The sequence below is a fragment of the Acomys minous genome (assembly GCF_964271855.1).
Source record: "Acomys minous genome assembly, chromosome: 3".
NCBI lineage: Eukaryota > Metazoa > Chordata > Mammalia > Rodentia > Muridae > Acomys > Acomys minous.
Window position 1 is genome coordinate 54,180,864 of NC_140485.1, and position 14,051 is coordinate 54,194,914.

The following is a 14,051-nucleotide window of genomic DNA, read 5'->3' on the forward strand; positions in this document are numbered from 1 at the left end:
CTTAGCCACTGCACTACACCGCCATGCTGAAAAGCTGCCTTGAATTACACTAAAACAAAACTTTTAATCTTTCACCAAATGAGCAAATTATATGCTTGGATTAATTGAAAGAAAGGCAGCAGCACTTTCTAAGCATGTGCACCAGGCGTCTCTCCAGGCGCATGGGTGCATCCCCAGTGACAGCTCACTGCACTGTTCAAGAACCCTCCTCACACTGTAAATCTGGTTAAAAGCCCTCAGTCCACTCCTGTACACTCCGAGCCACACTAGCCATTCACTGCAAGAAACAGGCAACTCGGAAACATCCCAGTACAATCTTCTACAACACGACCGTCACTCTAGAATCATCTGAGTGTGTTCAGTACCCTTCTATCACCCTTTTCCCTTCCCAAACACCTAAAATTTAAAATAGTAATAAAAATGAAAAAACTCAAAAGGAATGAATGAATCTAAGGTACTTAAAAATCCTAACAAATGCCCATTTAATACATTTAAATGAGAAAAAAATGCAAAAATTCTCATACTTTTTTAACTTATCCAAATCCTACAACTGATAAGCACTAGGCCTCTTTGAAAGAACCAATCATTAGACAAGTTTATGAAGAAAGTGACTGGGAGGGAGCAGAGAAAAGTCTAAATATCTTGATATGCATATCTAAAAAAAAAAAAACAAAACCATTACTGCTGTATTTTAAGTTACTGGACTCCTTACCCTAACACCTAAATGCATGACAATGCACAAAATTACACAAATAAAATCCATGGCATGAACTCAGAGTTTGTATATTAACACTTAATACCTACAGAAGATAGCTGAGCAGCACAGGACGGGACCAGGAGCTGCGGAGAACTTCACACAGTGCATACAGGAGCCATTGAAACTCCCCCATTGACATCGTAAAGTTGCCACATTTTCTGGGCTCTCTTTTGAATTAATGTGGCATCTGCTCCAAGTACAGCATGCTAACATTTTACTAAAAGACATTCTCATTGTACGCTTCTATCTGGTTTGCTTTTCGCCCAAACTGTTTTATTTCAGTGGTCATCATTTCTTTACACCAAGTTGTGAAATTGGCATTCCTAATCTGTCTCCTGGGCACAAGGGCGGGAAGGCGCCATCAGCTTAAAACCTTCTAAGAGCAATAATTACAATATGCTTTGCATATAGATTAAATAAAAAAATAAACAGCACAGAGATTTTTGCAGGCTTTTTAGTATCAAGTCCTGATAAGTTAACAGCATCTGTTCCTTTTAGAAGAAATTCTGCTCCGAAGTGTTGGGGGTGGGGGAAGAAGTAAACAAATACTAAACAGAATCATTCAAGTTACAAAGTTTGGTCCTAGTGAAACGCTGATTTCAATGATGTGCACATTATCCACCCTATCTCTTGATAATTGCTTCCTAAGACATCCTCAAAAATGCGGCAGCAACGAGCCAAATGCAACCACTTGTACTTAACATGCATGCTGCATACTCTACAATGTTACGTCATATCAGGCACAGAGAAGACGCTTACCGAGCTTCCCTTCGTTCTATACACTGCCTGACAACAACAGGAAAAAGGCCCTGCCATTTCTATGAGACTGGGAACTAGCAGGGAAGAGAGCCTTTTCCTCCCTTTGGTCAACTTGGATGAAAACAAATAAGGCTTACATTTCTGTCTTTTAAGCTCACCTCTCAAGGCCTTCACTCTCAATCTTTCAGCTTCTCACAAGAAAGAAAGGCTGATTCTTTAAGAGTAAAGAGCTGCAAAAGATCACTCCAATTTCAAACCCCTACACCTTTACCAACTGCCCTCCAGCTGTCCTCATGACTACACCTCTTTTGCAAGAAAAATGGCCTGGGCAGAGCAGTTGTTATCCAAGTGATGTGTGCCTCCAAAAAGCACCCCCCCCCCAAAAAAAAAGAACCTTGCATTTTAAATCTCAGCCTTTTAAATTTTCAACTTGTATGTTTCACAGAAAATATAAAATACCAGTTCTGATTATTATACATTTGCTAGGACCCATGATTTTAAAAGGGGTGGAGACCATAGGTCAAGATGACCAAGAACAGAATTTAAAAAGTATTAGGAAATTAGGCTCTGCCATTAACCAACTCAGAGTCTTGTGTTTGCCTCAGTCTCACAACCAGTGAGGTTGTTTGAGCTCTTAACTTATATGACTATTAGGAGGAAGAAGAAAATATTCTCTCAGGTGTGGTCAGAGCCACTCAAAATGAAAGCATACTTATGAATGCTACTGGAGAGAGACCCTTTTAACTTGGCTCATCAAAACTATATCCTAGTCTCAAGGTAAGGCTCTGGCACCTCACCAGCTGGGGGAGTCTACAGATGCATAGAGCACCTGAGAGCAAGGAGTGCATTTTCAGGGTTAGATGGGTTCTTTTTTTAAAAAGGACTATAATGAAAATCTTTTTATTAGCTATGTAATAAAATGTTCAATTTAAAAATTACTAAGTTGAATTATGGCAAATAACCTTAGCAACAAGGTAAGGCACTCAAACCAGAATCAAAACAAAAAGCACTAAAATAATTTACCTTTTTAAAAAAAATCCTTAAAAGATCAGTGGCACTATCAGCATGGCATTTGGTGGCAGAGTGATCGGGCAGAGGTGACAGGGTGGGGCTCTCTAACACTACTCAAATGAAAACGTAAGCACAGGCCAAGTTCTCAGGAGGCATCCCTTTCTGCCCACTAAGCTAAAGAGGTTCATTATTTAAAATACTACTGTACATCATCTTGGTTTTGAAACTCTACTTTGTAAATATGGAGTGAATGCTTGAAAAGAGACTACCAGTTTGAAAAGAACACAATTGAAAGGTTCATCTAAAAATACAACTGCTATCTTTGTAAATAGCTTCCAGAAAAAATTATAAAATTTAATTTTCACATGGTGAGTACAGTCCAGAAAACAATACTGTCATTTTAGGGTGAGTTTTTAGAAATGTTTTAAGAATAATGGTGGCTGCAAATAAAGCACTTAGGATACTTTTTGTCCCGTGGGGAGCAGTCAGCCCTGGGACCTCAGGCTTATAACTGAAGTCATACCCATTTCTCTTCTTCCAATCCCTTGCCCATTCTCTACATGAACCTTATTTTAAAAAACAAGCAGGTTTTTATAAGGCCACCTTTCTGAAAGGAGAAAACTTGAAGAGTGCATTGTTCTGTAATTCCACTCATTCTTAGATGTGTGACACATCCACATATGTAAATGCACAAGGAACAAAAGCAGGATGGGAACTAGGAAAACTTTAACTTCTGCTCTCTTTATATACACATTGCTCTAATGACTTTTGTAACTGACCTCGCTTTTACAGTATTTCTTCACAGAAAGGATACTTAACTACTACTCTAAAACATCCACAAGTTACATAAAGACTGAAATAGTAAATGTAAACAATGTGTATTTACCACAAAAAAAAAATTGTAATGCCCACACTAAAGTGTCAACTTTCATGGACGCTAGGCCACACCCATACTGCCTAAGGTGCTCAACCACCAACCACAAGCCAGGCACTGCCCCGGTGGTGCGGTGCGTCCCTTCAACCCAGGGCCCCCTATGCAGTCACCACAACTCAATCACCATCACAAAACAGTCTCAAAATGACTCAGAACTGCAGGGGCCATCTCAGTACTTAGAAACTCCTTAGAAACTCTTTTCCTAGGTTTCTATGGAAAATACAGAGTTTGAGCAGCATTCTACACACTTCAAAATAGGGGCTCAGGGATGCAAGCTACAGCATTTGTTCTTCACCTGACTCCAGGGAAGCCTCTACTTCCACACTCCTAAAAGGAAAGTAGGATAATTACGGCAAGTCCTCAAATATTTCTGATAATTAAAACTAAGAAAGATACTTCTGTGTAAAAGCTTATTAGTACTGTATACACATACCCAATGATAAACTAATATTAACAGATAACCCAGCAGCATACGTTGATGTGCGCCTGACATTAACACATGAAAACATTTTCCAACGTAAGAATGCCTGAATTTAAAACATGACAACCTGTTGGTACATTTCTCATACCAACATTACAACATATGCACAAACATGCATTTACTATCAAGAACAAACTATCAGTTATGTCTAAAAACATCAAGAAACTTATCAGAACTAGGTAGGTGGTATACACCTATAATCCTCAGCAGAAGCTTCAGCCAGCCAAGGCTCTACAATAAGAATGCTTCTCACAAAAAAACTTGTCTAGTGGGGCTGAGAGCTGCCTCCGGGGTTAAGAGCACCAGCTGCTCTTGCAGAGATCTCAGGTTCAGTTCCCAGCACTCACAGCAGGCAGCTCACGTGTGCCTGTAACGCCAGCAGCAGGAGCTCCTCCCTGAGCTCCAGGCACACGCCTGACATGAGGTGGACACGGGTACATGTGGCACTCACACACAACAGTAAATGAATAAGTAAATAAATAAATAAGCCTTAAACTGGTCTACTGTGGGCAAAGGAGATCACTATTTTTGGTTCATTTCCACTCTAACTCAGACACTTGCAACTTTATAATAATAATGTTAGCATGATAAACACTTTTAAATACAAAATCAATTCACATATACTACCTTGGTCTATAAAATACATGTATGAATATTATCTAGTCCTTTTTTGTTTGTTTGTTTGTTTGTTTGTTTTGATTTTTGAGACAGGGTTTCTCTGTGTAGCCCTGGATGTTCTAGACTCACTTTGTAGACCAGACTGGCCTCGAACTCACAGCGATCCACCTGCCTCTGCCTCCCGAGTGCTGGAATTAAAGGCGTGCGCCACCACGCCTGTCCCATCTAGTCCTTTTAACAGCAAGTTTTTATTTATTTTCCACTAGAAAAACTAAACTCCAACAAGACTGAATTTCCTAGGATATTCCTTGTATCAGACAATTAATTATGTGACATACAGTGACCTGGGACATTTCACGAAAAGGCAAAACTGTCTCCAGCAATTTGAATGTATCTAAAGATTGTACAGTGAGGACAGGTAACCATCCAGCTTTACTCTCCTGATCTTCAGAAGCCTTTCAGGAGTTACATGAATAGTTATGGCAATAAAATTTACAAAAGGAGAATTCATATAAACATGATTATTTTCTATAGTAACCCATTAATACCAAAGGCCATTACATTTATTGTTAGTCTTTGTAACTACTGAACTTGCTAATTTTAATATTAACTTAAAAATTAAAAGAAAAACAAAACAATTTATAATATAGAAGCAGATCCCATAGATTATGACACTTCTAAAAGATCTCACCCTCCTGTGGGAGGTAAGGTTAGTAGCAGAGGCGACTGGCACTTGAATACTACTAAGAGAGACTAAGTGAAAAGCTTAGCAGCAGTCTATGCCAACGTTCACCAAGTCCACGCTAGGGGATGAGTACCAGCTGAGCAGGTCAGACAGTTGTCTGACTCTTCCATATTCCAAAAAGGCACATACGCTATACTGGAAGTTGTGTTTATATTTTTTAATATTCCCATGTACCCCTTTCCCACTGCAAACACACTTTTCTGATCTCAAACAGCTAAAGTGAAAATATCCCCAAAGTTCAGGAGCCTAACAAGAGTAAAAATACTAAAATGTAAATTCTTTTGAACCTACATTTTAAGTACTACCCAGACTTGAAATGACATTTTAGGGGAGCAGAGTCGGGGCTCAATGCATCCTCCATATCAATCCCTTAACAATGTATGTGCTCAGAGGATTTCCCCAAGGTTGTACTCACCAGGACACTAAGAGTATTTTTGCATAATCTTATTTTCCACTAATCAGCTATTTGGCTATTCCTTCCCCCCACCCCCCAAGACAGGGTCTCTCTGTGTAGCCTTGGCTGTCCTGGACTCTCTTTGTAGACCAGGCTGGCCCTGAATTCACAGCGATCAGCCTGCCTCTGCCTCCCAAAGGTGCTGGGATTAAAGATGTGGGCAAGCCCACTATTTGGATAGTCTAACATTGCAAACAGTATAACAAAAAAATCATCATCATCTCTTAAACTTCCTGAAGCCAATGAAGCACTGCTACAATGCTAAACAGGTACTACAAATCCCGCCAACACCCTGCTACTGACTTATTTTTCCAATTTTGGGCATGTGTCATTTAGGTAGAAATTGAGGTACATGGACACTTTAAAGCACAGCAAATAAATCATTCTAAGTCACATCATTATCATAAGCCAAAATTTCAAGGCTTCTAAAAATCATCTGGGCTTCTAATCAAATTACAACAGAAGAAGAAAAAGAAGAAAAGGAAGTGTTTTAAATAAAAATGGATGCTGTTCATTCTAAGTATTTACGGAGCCTTAATTATACGCCACACACTATGCTAAACAAGCACTTGCTCATCCTTCTACACTCACTCCCCGCAACAGCCCAGAAGAGTTAATGAAGAACTTTCAAAAGGAAGGTTTGACATTTTATAAGTGAAAATCCAAGCTACTTAAGAGTCTTCCCTTTTTCCTCTCCCTTTCAAACTGCATCTTTTAGTACTCAGTCTACACGGATTAGGGGAGGGTAGAGCAAGCCTATAAAACAGCGCTTCCAGAGCAGGGCAGCAGGGTCACAAGGTACAGAGGTCAGTCTGAGCTACAGTGAGATCCTGTCTCAAAAATATGACAGGGGAGGGCCTGAAGGAATAAGACTGAATTCAAGGCCAGCCTTGACTGTCTATAAAAACAAAACATTTTTTTAATGAAATAATTCAATTGTATTGAATCATTTATTTTCAGGAATTTTTCTCCCAGCTAGAACACTCTGACAATTATTAGAGATACATCACAAAACTCTGAATTTAAACACTAGTACAAAAGCCCCCTGCCCAAGCTGAGTAGTGGCGCACACCTTTAGTCCCAAGCACTTGAGAGACAGAGGCAGGTGGATCTCTGAGTCTGAGGCCAGTCTGGTCTACAGAGGGAGGTTCAGGACAACCAGGGCTATACAGAGAAACCTTGCCTTGAAAAAGCACAATAAATAATAAAATAAAATAACAGCTGAATAACTGTTCCTACTAGAGGCAAAAGGAATAGCATGTGTCAGGCCTGACAAAGAGGCAGCTACTGACCTCAATAGAAAGCAATGATGCCAGACTTCTGAAGTAACCTACTCTACCACATGTACAGAAATTACTTTTATCTTCCAAGATTTGAATATGTTGTTCTGCATTTAAATCTTACAGAAGCCAAAAGAACTGTGATAAAACAGAACACTAAGCTGTTTATAAAGTCTCACTTTAGAATTTCAGCAGAGTAATCATGATTTTTATTAATATAACTTTTAAAAAATTAAGTTCTTAGGGTCTTGTATGTATAAAATGGAGTAGACAAGAAAGAAGAGTTCTCCGTGCTATTTAAACCCACTACATGTCCCAGCATGCAATGCTCTAATCTGAAGTTAAGAAAAAGCTGCAGTGCACCCTGGGACTTGTAGTAAGTAAACCAATTTTTTCACAGCAAGTTTCAGGAAAGTCTGAACAATCTAATTAGGTCTTATTTTCAGGATCTAATCAAATTTGTTTGTTCTCTGCTCTGGTACTGTTTCTCTAGTACATACTAGAAAATATATCAATAAGCATTAATATTTCCCACTACAAAAACCTTATATAAGCACAAAATGCTTTAAAAATAACTAATGTGATGAAAATGTAATTTTATACTTTTAAAAATAAGTTTTGTTGGATCAGTTGCAAAGTTTTTATCATCTCTCCTCCTCCCCCACCAAAAGATGTTTGTGTTGTACAGTGTCTCCTTTAACAGTTATTCAAGATATATTTTTAAATACTTTTTTCTTGGAAAACTTCACAATCAAGCATTTGCTATACTCTAGGATTGCCCACTAGGAAACATTTTTACAGTGATATGCACACACACCCTCACAACAGAACACCTAAGCTCTTCTTTTGTCAAACCCTTACGGTACTGCTATGCCCAGCGCGTATCACCCCTAACTCCACACACACATTTATGAAAATAACTCCTAGAAAAAAGTATTCCAACTGTAGGCCTAATTATCTTATTCACACACAGACCTCTTTAAAAATTTGAAAGTTTTTGTAAGCTACTGATTCCATGTCCAAATCGAAGCTGACAAATCTGAACTGTAGTTTAATGTACGTACGCTCCCTACTGATATCACTATTTTCCCCAAGACTCTCAGAGGAGACTGAGAGACACCTAAGTGCAGCCTGCATCAGGAGGCCTACCACAGGTGGTGGGCTATTTTCAGGCAACAGCACCTTCACAAACACGCTGTGGAATATGGTCCAAGAAACTCCTAACAAGGAGAGATAAGCTGGCACACGGATGACTACAATCCAGTTAAAAGTCACCTGCAGCATGTGCTAACACATTTCACCATAAAAGTGATAGGCTACTAAAGTATCTGAAGCTTCATCAATACAACAGGACTGTCCATAAGGCCAGAGATAGCAGTTGCCATAGTTACTATCACCCACTTTTATCATTGTCATTACCCTGAAGTTTAGGGTACTTACTCAAATGTTACAAAGGAGAGTTCAGTGTTCTGTCGAGGGAGAGAAATCAAGTGCTGTCTGGTTTGTAAGCATGCCACTTTGGAAATGCACATGGTTAACAACACTTGGATCTGCAGCAAGAAAAAAAAAATCAATTCCTTTCTGCTGCTCCTGTTCCTCAAGCACTGACAGTTTGTATTTTCAATGCAGCCAAAACAATCAAACAAAACCCATCTTTTTGGCCTGTGTGTCTGAGTTATGTTTTTCCCCTAGGCCCACAAACAGAGTCAAAATAAGACTATTAGGCCCCACCCCTTCCAATCTCCATGTAACTGATTTGATTTCTCTTCTTCTTTAAAAAATCAGAAAAATGTTGCCTTAGTGCATTCCAAAATACAGGAAAGAAGTTTCCTGAGATTGTACATGAACTCTTTCTTTGTTCGCTTGCTTGCTTGCTTTTTAATTGAGCAGAAGTAAGGGGAACAGAGGAGAGGTACATGCAGAGCGCTGAGAGGAAAGGTGAGGGGGTGGAGTCAAACTGCCACAGAGTGTGTGAATGAAGTTACTCCAGCAAACCATCAGGGGTAGAGAAGCTCACAGTCTCTACGTGGGAAAATTCACCACCACCCTACAGCCAGGTGCCCTAATGACAGACAAAGTTGTTCTTCAAAGTCTATCCTGCAAACCCAGCTCTTGGGAAGCTGAAGCAGGAGGATTACCACAAATTCCAAGCCAGCCTGGGCTCCACAGCAAGACCTCAAAAGAAAAAAAACAAAAAAAAGGAAGGAAGAAAGGAAGGGGAAAACGGCTATTCCAACATCATTACAAAGGATAACTATTCAAAGATTTAACACACATATAAGAATAATATAAAAGTCTATAAAAAGTATGGCTGTATACTTTAGGAATAATTATCTGGGGGCGGGGGGGAGAAGACTGCTCAATGGTAAGAGCATTGCTGTTCTTGCAAGGGATCCGGGTTCAGATCTCAGCACCTACAACTCTAGCACCAGGGCAACCTGACACCTGCTCTGGCTGGCCTCCTTAGGCACCAGGCATGCACATGGTACACAGACATGCATGCAGGTACTCATTCATACACATAAAATAATAATAAATGAGTCATTTAAAGAAAAAAAATAATTGGCCAGGTATGGTGGTGGCCACACCTGTAATCCCAGCACTCAGGGAGGCAGAGGCAAGTGGATCTCTATGAGTTTGAGGCCAGCCTGGTCTACAAAGTGAGTTCCAGGACAGCCAGGAAACTCTGTCTCAAAAAGCAAAACAAAAAACAAAAAAACAAAAAACAAAAAAGAAGAAAGGAAGGAAGGAAGGAAGAATTGGGTTTGGGGATTTAGCTTGGTAGTAGAGCGCTTGCTTAGCAAGAGCAAGGCCCTGGGTTCAGTCCTCAGCTCGTGATGGGTGCAAGTGGGGACAAAAAGAAAAAAGAAAAGAAAGAATGGTCTCCAGTAAATTTGATGCAGTATTAATATACTACCACTTAAAAAATAAATCCCAAAGTACCACAAATACACAACCGGTAAGGTTAATGTGATCAAAACATTACTGCTATGCAAGAAATCCACAGGCAAATGGTCCAGAGAAGTCAGCATAAACCCAGCACAAAACAGTAGGAAAGCTCAAATGCTTCGTCCATCTGAACACACACATAAAGGAACTCTAGCAGAGGTCAGAGACCTAACACTTTAATCTCTTCCATTCTCCTTTTGAATAGTAACTACACATCAAAGCCCTCATCAATAAAATACTAAGTATATAAAAAAAATTAAAGCATATTGATGTAACTTTGACTTCAGCATTTCTTCTCCAAATAAATAAATAGTCTCATGTCCACAGTGGCATAAAAAGTTACCATCGCCATGAGAGGTTTCCTTTTTATCTAAACAGTTTAATGCTTTCCTTGCCCTTCCCAAGAACAATCCTCTATATTTACTTTCTAACTTGGGCTATTTTCATGAAGAACAGTCATTTATAAAATTCACAATATTACACTCCTAAACACAAGGATTCCCAATTAACTCTATTTAACTTGTTAAATTTATCATTCCAAATTTATAAGCAGAGTTTATGAAGAAAGCCACCTTTTGGCTGTTTTTACACACATGTATGCACACGCGTGGCCTGTAAGCCTCTGGAGCTGAGGAGTCATTCCCTCATGTACCCTTCTAAAAGCAGAAAATAAAAACCATGTGTGCACTCACTAACACAAATACACGGCGATGCACATTTCCCTATTGAGACGGGCTAGAGAGCTTTAGCAGTAGGCCTTTTCCAGAAACTCAGCAGTGTCCATCAGAACCCGAGCAGGAACATCTGTTACTCTGTGCATGAGCACAAGTCTACAGAAGAGTCCAGCAACTCAGACACTCACTGAAGTCAACTGCCACCACACAAGAGGAAAGAGAAAACTGCCTGTAGGGCAGGGGGACACACATTGCACTCTATATTCAAAAGGAAAAAATTATTATTTTTTACTTATAAACATCTGCCTAGGCAGCACTTTAAAAATGCTTCAGAACTGTAACAAAGACATTTCGAATAACCAGGGCAGTATTTAAAAAACAAATTTCAGAGTGTCCGGCATGTGTTTTTAATGCATTCATTTCCTAACTGATACGTATGAACTTAGCGTTTTAAAGGAGAACTTTGTTCCAGTTTTAATCTGTTATCTGTCACATCGACAATGCCTACATGGTTTCTGGCAAGTTACAAAGAACTTTCACAAGTACTACTTAATTTGATCTTACTGAAAGAAATCACAATACTATACAGCAACTTTTCTATGTGTTTCTAAGTTTTCAAAACAGTGACACAAAGCTTTACAAACAGTATCAGCAGTTTATTTTGACTCACAATCAAATCATCTAACACTAAGAATTTCAAAGAACCATGTACTATAGATGCCATGAAAATGTTAACGTGGCTACTTTCATCTTTATGCAGTCATTCTTAAAAGTTACTAATGGGCACACCAGCAAAGATTTATACCCACAGGTATAACTTTCCTTCAAGTTTATGTATTTTTCTTGAGACAAGGTCCTACAGTGTAGGCCAGGAGACCGGTGACTCTCAGAGTGCTTCCTTCCTAAACCGACTGGGATTACAGACCAAATACTGGAATTACAGAGCACTCCACTTTGTATTTCATATAGTTCAAAATTCACAGTCTTTAAAGGCCAACTTAAATATAGCAACTGCATCTACAAAGTTGAATAACCTAGGAAGTCATCTAGATAAAAATCACTGTCCACAGATTCAAGGAAAGGGAGACAAATTGAAGATAAATCTCCCCCCCCCTCTCTCACACACACACACACACACACACACACACACACACACACACACGCACAGTATCTCTTTTTCCAAAACTGCATGTGTATTTATCTATATTTGCAAGGCCTAAAGCCCTACATCATGCCACTTATTTTTGTTTATTATAACTTGGAAGAATTTTTTCAAATTATGTTTAACACTCCACTTGCCAATACCAAACTAAGGCTCCCCTGAGGGAAAATAATCCTAACAGCACCCTAGTCTTAACCCAGCACCCACAATGACAGCCTTACTCTACACAGCATCATAGGCAGGTACAAAGCAGATTTGTTAATAGCATTTTAGAACAGACTTACTCAAAATCTTCCTGGAACTTTACTCCGGTTGCTTAGCTGAGCTAAGAGAGCTTCAGTAAGGAGAAAGACCCTCCAAATTAGGAGAGCCCCCTTTAACTTGTTGTGGCACCTCCTGCTGGATAGTGCTAGAGAGCTTCTCGTAAACAGAACACTGTTTCTGAAGCAGCTCCTTCCAGATAACTGAACAGGAAAAAGGATGGGCCATAGAAGGCTGTAGGAAGTAGTGTCCCGTCCATCCCTTTAAAATAAAGTATGGCCTAGGCAGGTGTCTCCAGCTCTAAAAAGATTTGTCTGGGTCCATAGTTTGACCACCTCAAACGTTGTGAAGCTGTCTAAAAACTTATTTAAAATGCCTTTAATAGCACTTTATAAAAAAAAAAAAAGAGTAAAGACTTTTCATAATAGCCAACCAATCAACGCCAGTCAAAATGTCCATATTGTGTTATCAAAATCCAAAGTCTAGCTCAGGTAAAGAAAGCCCCTGAATCGCTTTAACATGTTAAATGCCTGTGCTTTGAGAATTTTCTGCACTATTACTAGATTCTTCACTTAGGGATAGTTGTGCATACATTGAAATGTTGAGTACTAAAATTCTTAACAAGCATTACTACACTCAAAAAAAAATTCCTCTTTGCCATCAAAACATGTCCTGAGATTTCTAAATGTATTCTTAGACATTTAAAATGGCCCTCGGTAAGCTAGTGTTAATCTCACAACAGATTCCATAAACAAGTGAAGACATAAGAAAATAGCAGGAACTTACCGAAATTAAAATGAGTAACAGTATTCCCAGGAAAAAATCAGTAATGCTTTCCTACAAGGTTGTAAACCAAGTAGACAGTAAAACTTTGAAAGGAGGTGGGGGTAGCAGGCTAACCTTCAAAAACCAATAGGAACCACTGACCTATTTATTTCTACTGCCCAAGTGTAAGAAAACATGAGCTGTAAACAAATAGCACACAGGCTTTTCTGAAAAGTAGCCTTACACTTCTTAGCCTCAAGTTCAGCTCTCTGAACAGGCCTTCAATAAAGCTACAGATAAGGCTGAAGACCCCTCTAAAAGGTGATACCCCGCTCCGTGCCCCAAAGAACCACCATAAAGACTGCCTACCAAAAGGCTTCCTGGAGTGCACAACAGTGTTAAAGGAAAAATGGAGGAAAAAAACAAAAGCAAAAACCTTTAGCCAGCCCAAGTGAATCTGATTCTAACATCCAGCTATCAATTATTAATAAATAAATGTCCTTCCCTCTCTAACTTCCTCAGCCGAAGACTCTATATGGCTGATATCTACCATTAAGGAAACGCATAACTAGCATCCCAGCTATGGGGTAAAAAAATCTTAGAAGTCCAAAAACACAGCCACAAAGTTCAGTGTCAAGGCCAGTGCTGAGGCCCACACATGCCGAGACCTTAAAATCACATTTCAGATTCTAGCAACCCATACTCCCGGAGACAGCATCTAAAAACAACACAATGTGGACGTGCAGAGGGAGATCCTCTACTTCAAGACCTAAACAAAGAATATTTCAACATATGACCGGAATATGATGACACCGGATTCACCCACGAAAACAAAACCTGCCTTCCATTAGCCGTTGTACCCTCATCTCAACAACTCAACTACTTAGAAATCACTCCCGGCACATCTACACCCCACAATCGGCATGTGGCCTCCTCCCTGAGTGCAAGCCACCAGACAAAGTTGAAAGGAGACCTTTCTCGACCGGTGCCCCAATGTCCACATCAAATCCCTCCCCTGCCAGGGCCACCTTGCAGCTACCCACCATTGCGAGCGTGGTCAAAAGAGGAGGAGGAGGAGGAGGAGGAAGAGGGAGGGAGGGAGAGAGAGAGAGAGAGAGAGAGAGAGAGAGAGAGAGAGAGAGAGAGAGAGAGAGAGAGAGAAATCCTAACAGCACGGCTCAGCAGAATAAAGAGAGCAGGG

At 39.7% G+C, this 14,051-nt stretch overlaps 1 protein-coding gene across 21 annotated transcripts in view; it reads right to left on the minus strand.

Moving 5' to 3' along the window:
* Positions 1–14,051, minus strand: part of PHF21A (PHD finger protein 21A) — a 180,776-nt gene that overhangs the window by 165,281 nt on the left and 1,444 nt on the right. For 3 of the 21 annotated variants that reach the window (XM_084776667.1, XM_084776644.1, XM_084776671.1), the window contains exons 1-2: positions 12,109–12,852; positions 8,480–8,589 (exon numbers count right to left, since the gene is read on the minus strand). The exons of 8 other annotated variants lie outside the window; for them this stretch is intronic. The gene's annotated coding sequence lies outside the window, so the exon portion shown is untranslated. 10 more of the 21 variants (XM_084776664.1, XM_084776665.1, XM_084776649.1 and 7 more) reach the window with 8 other exon arrangements.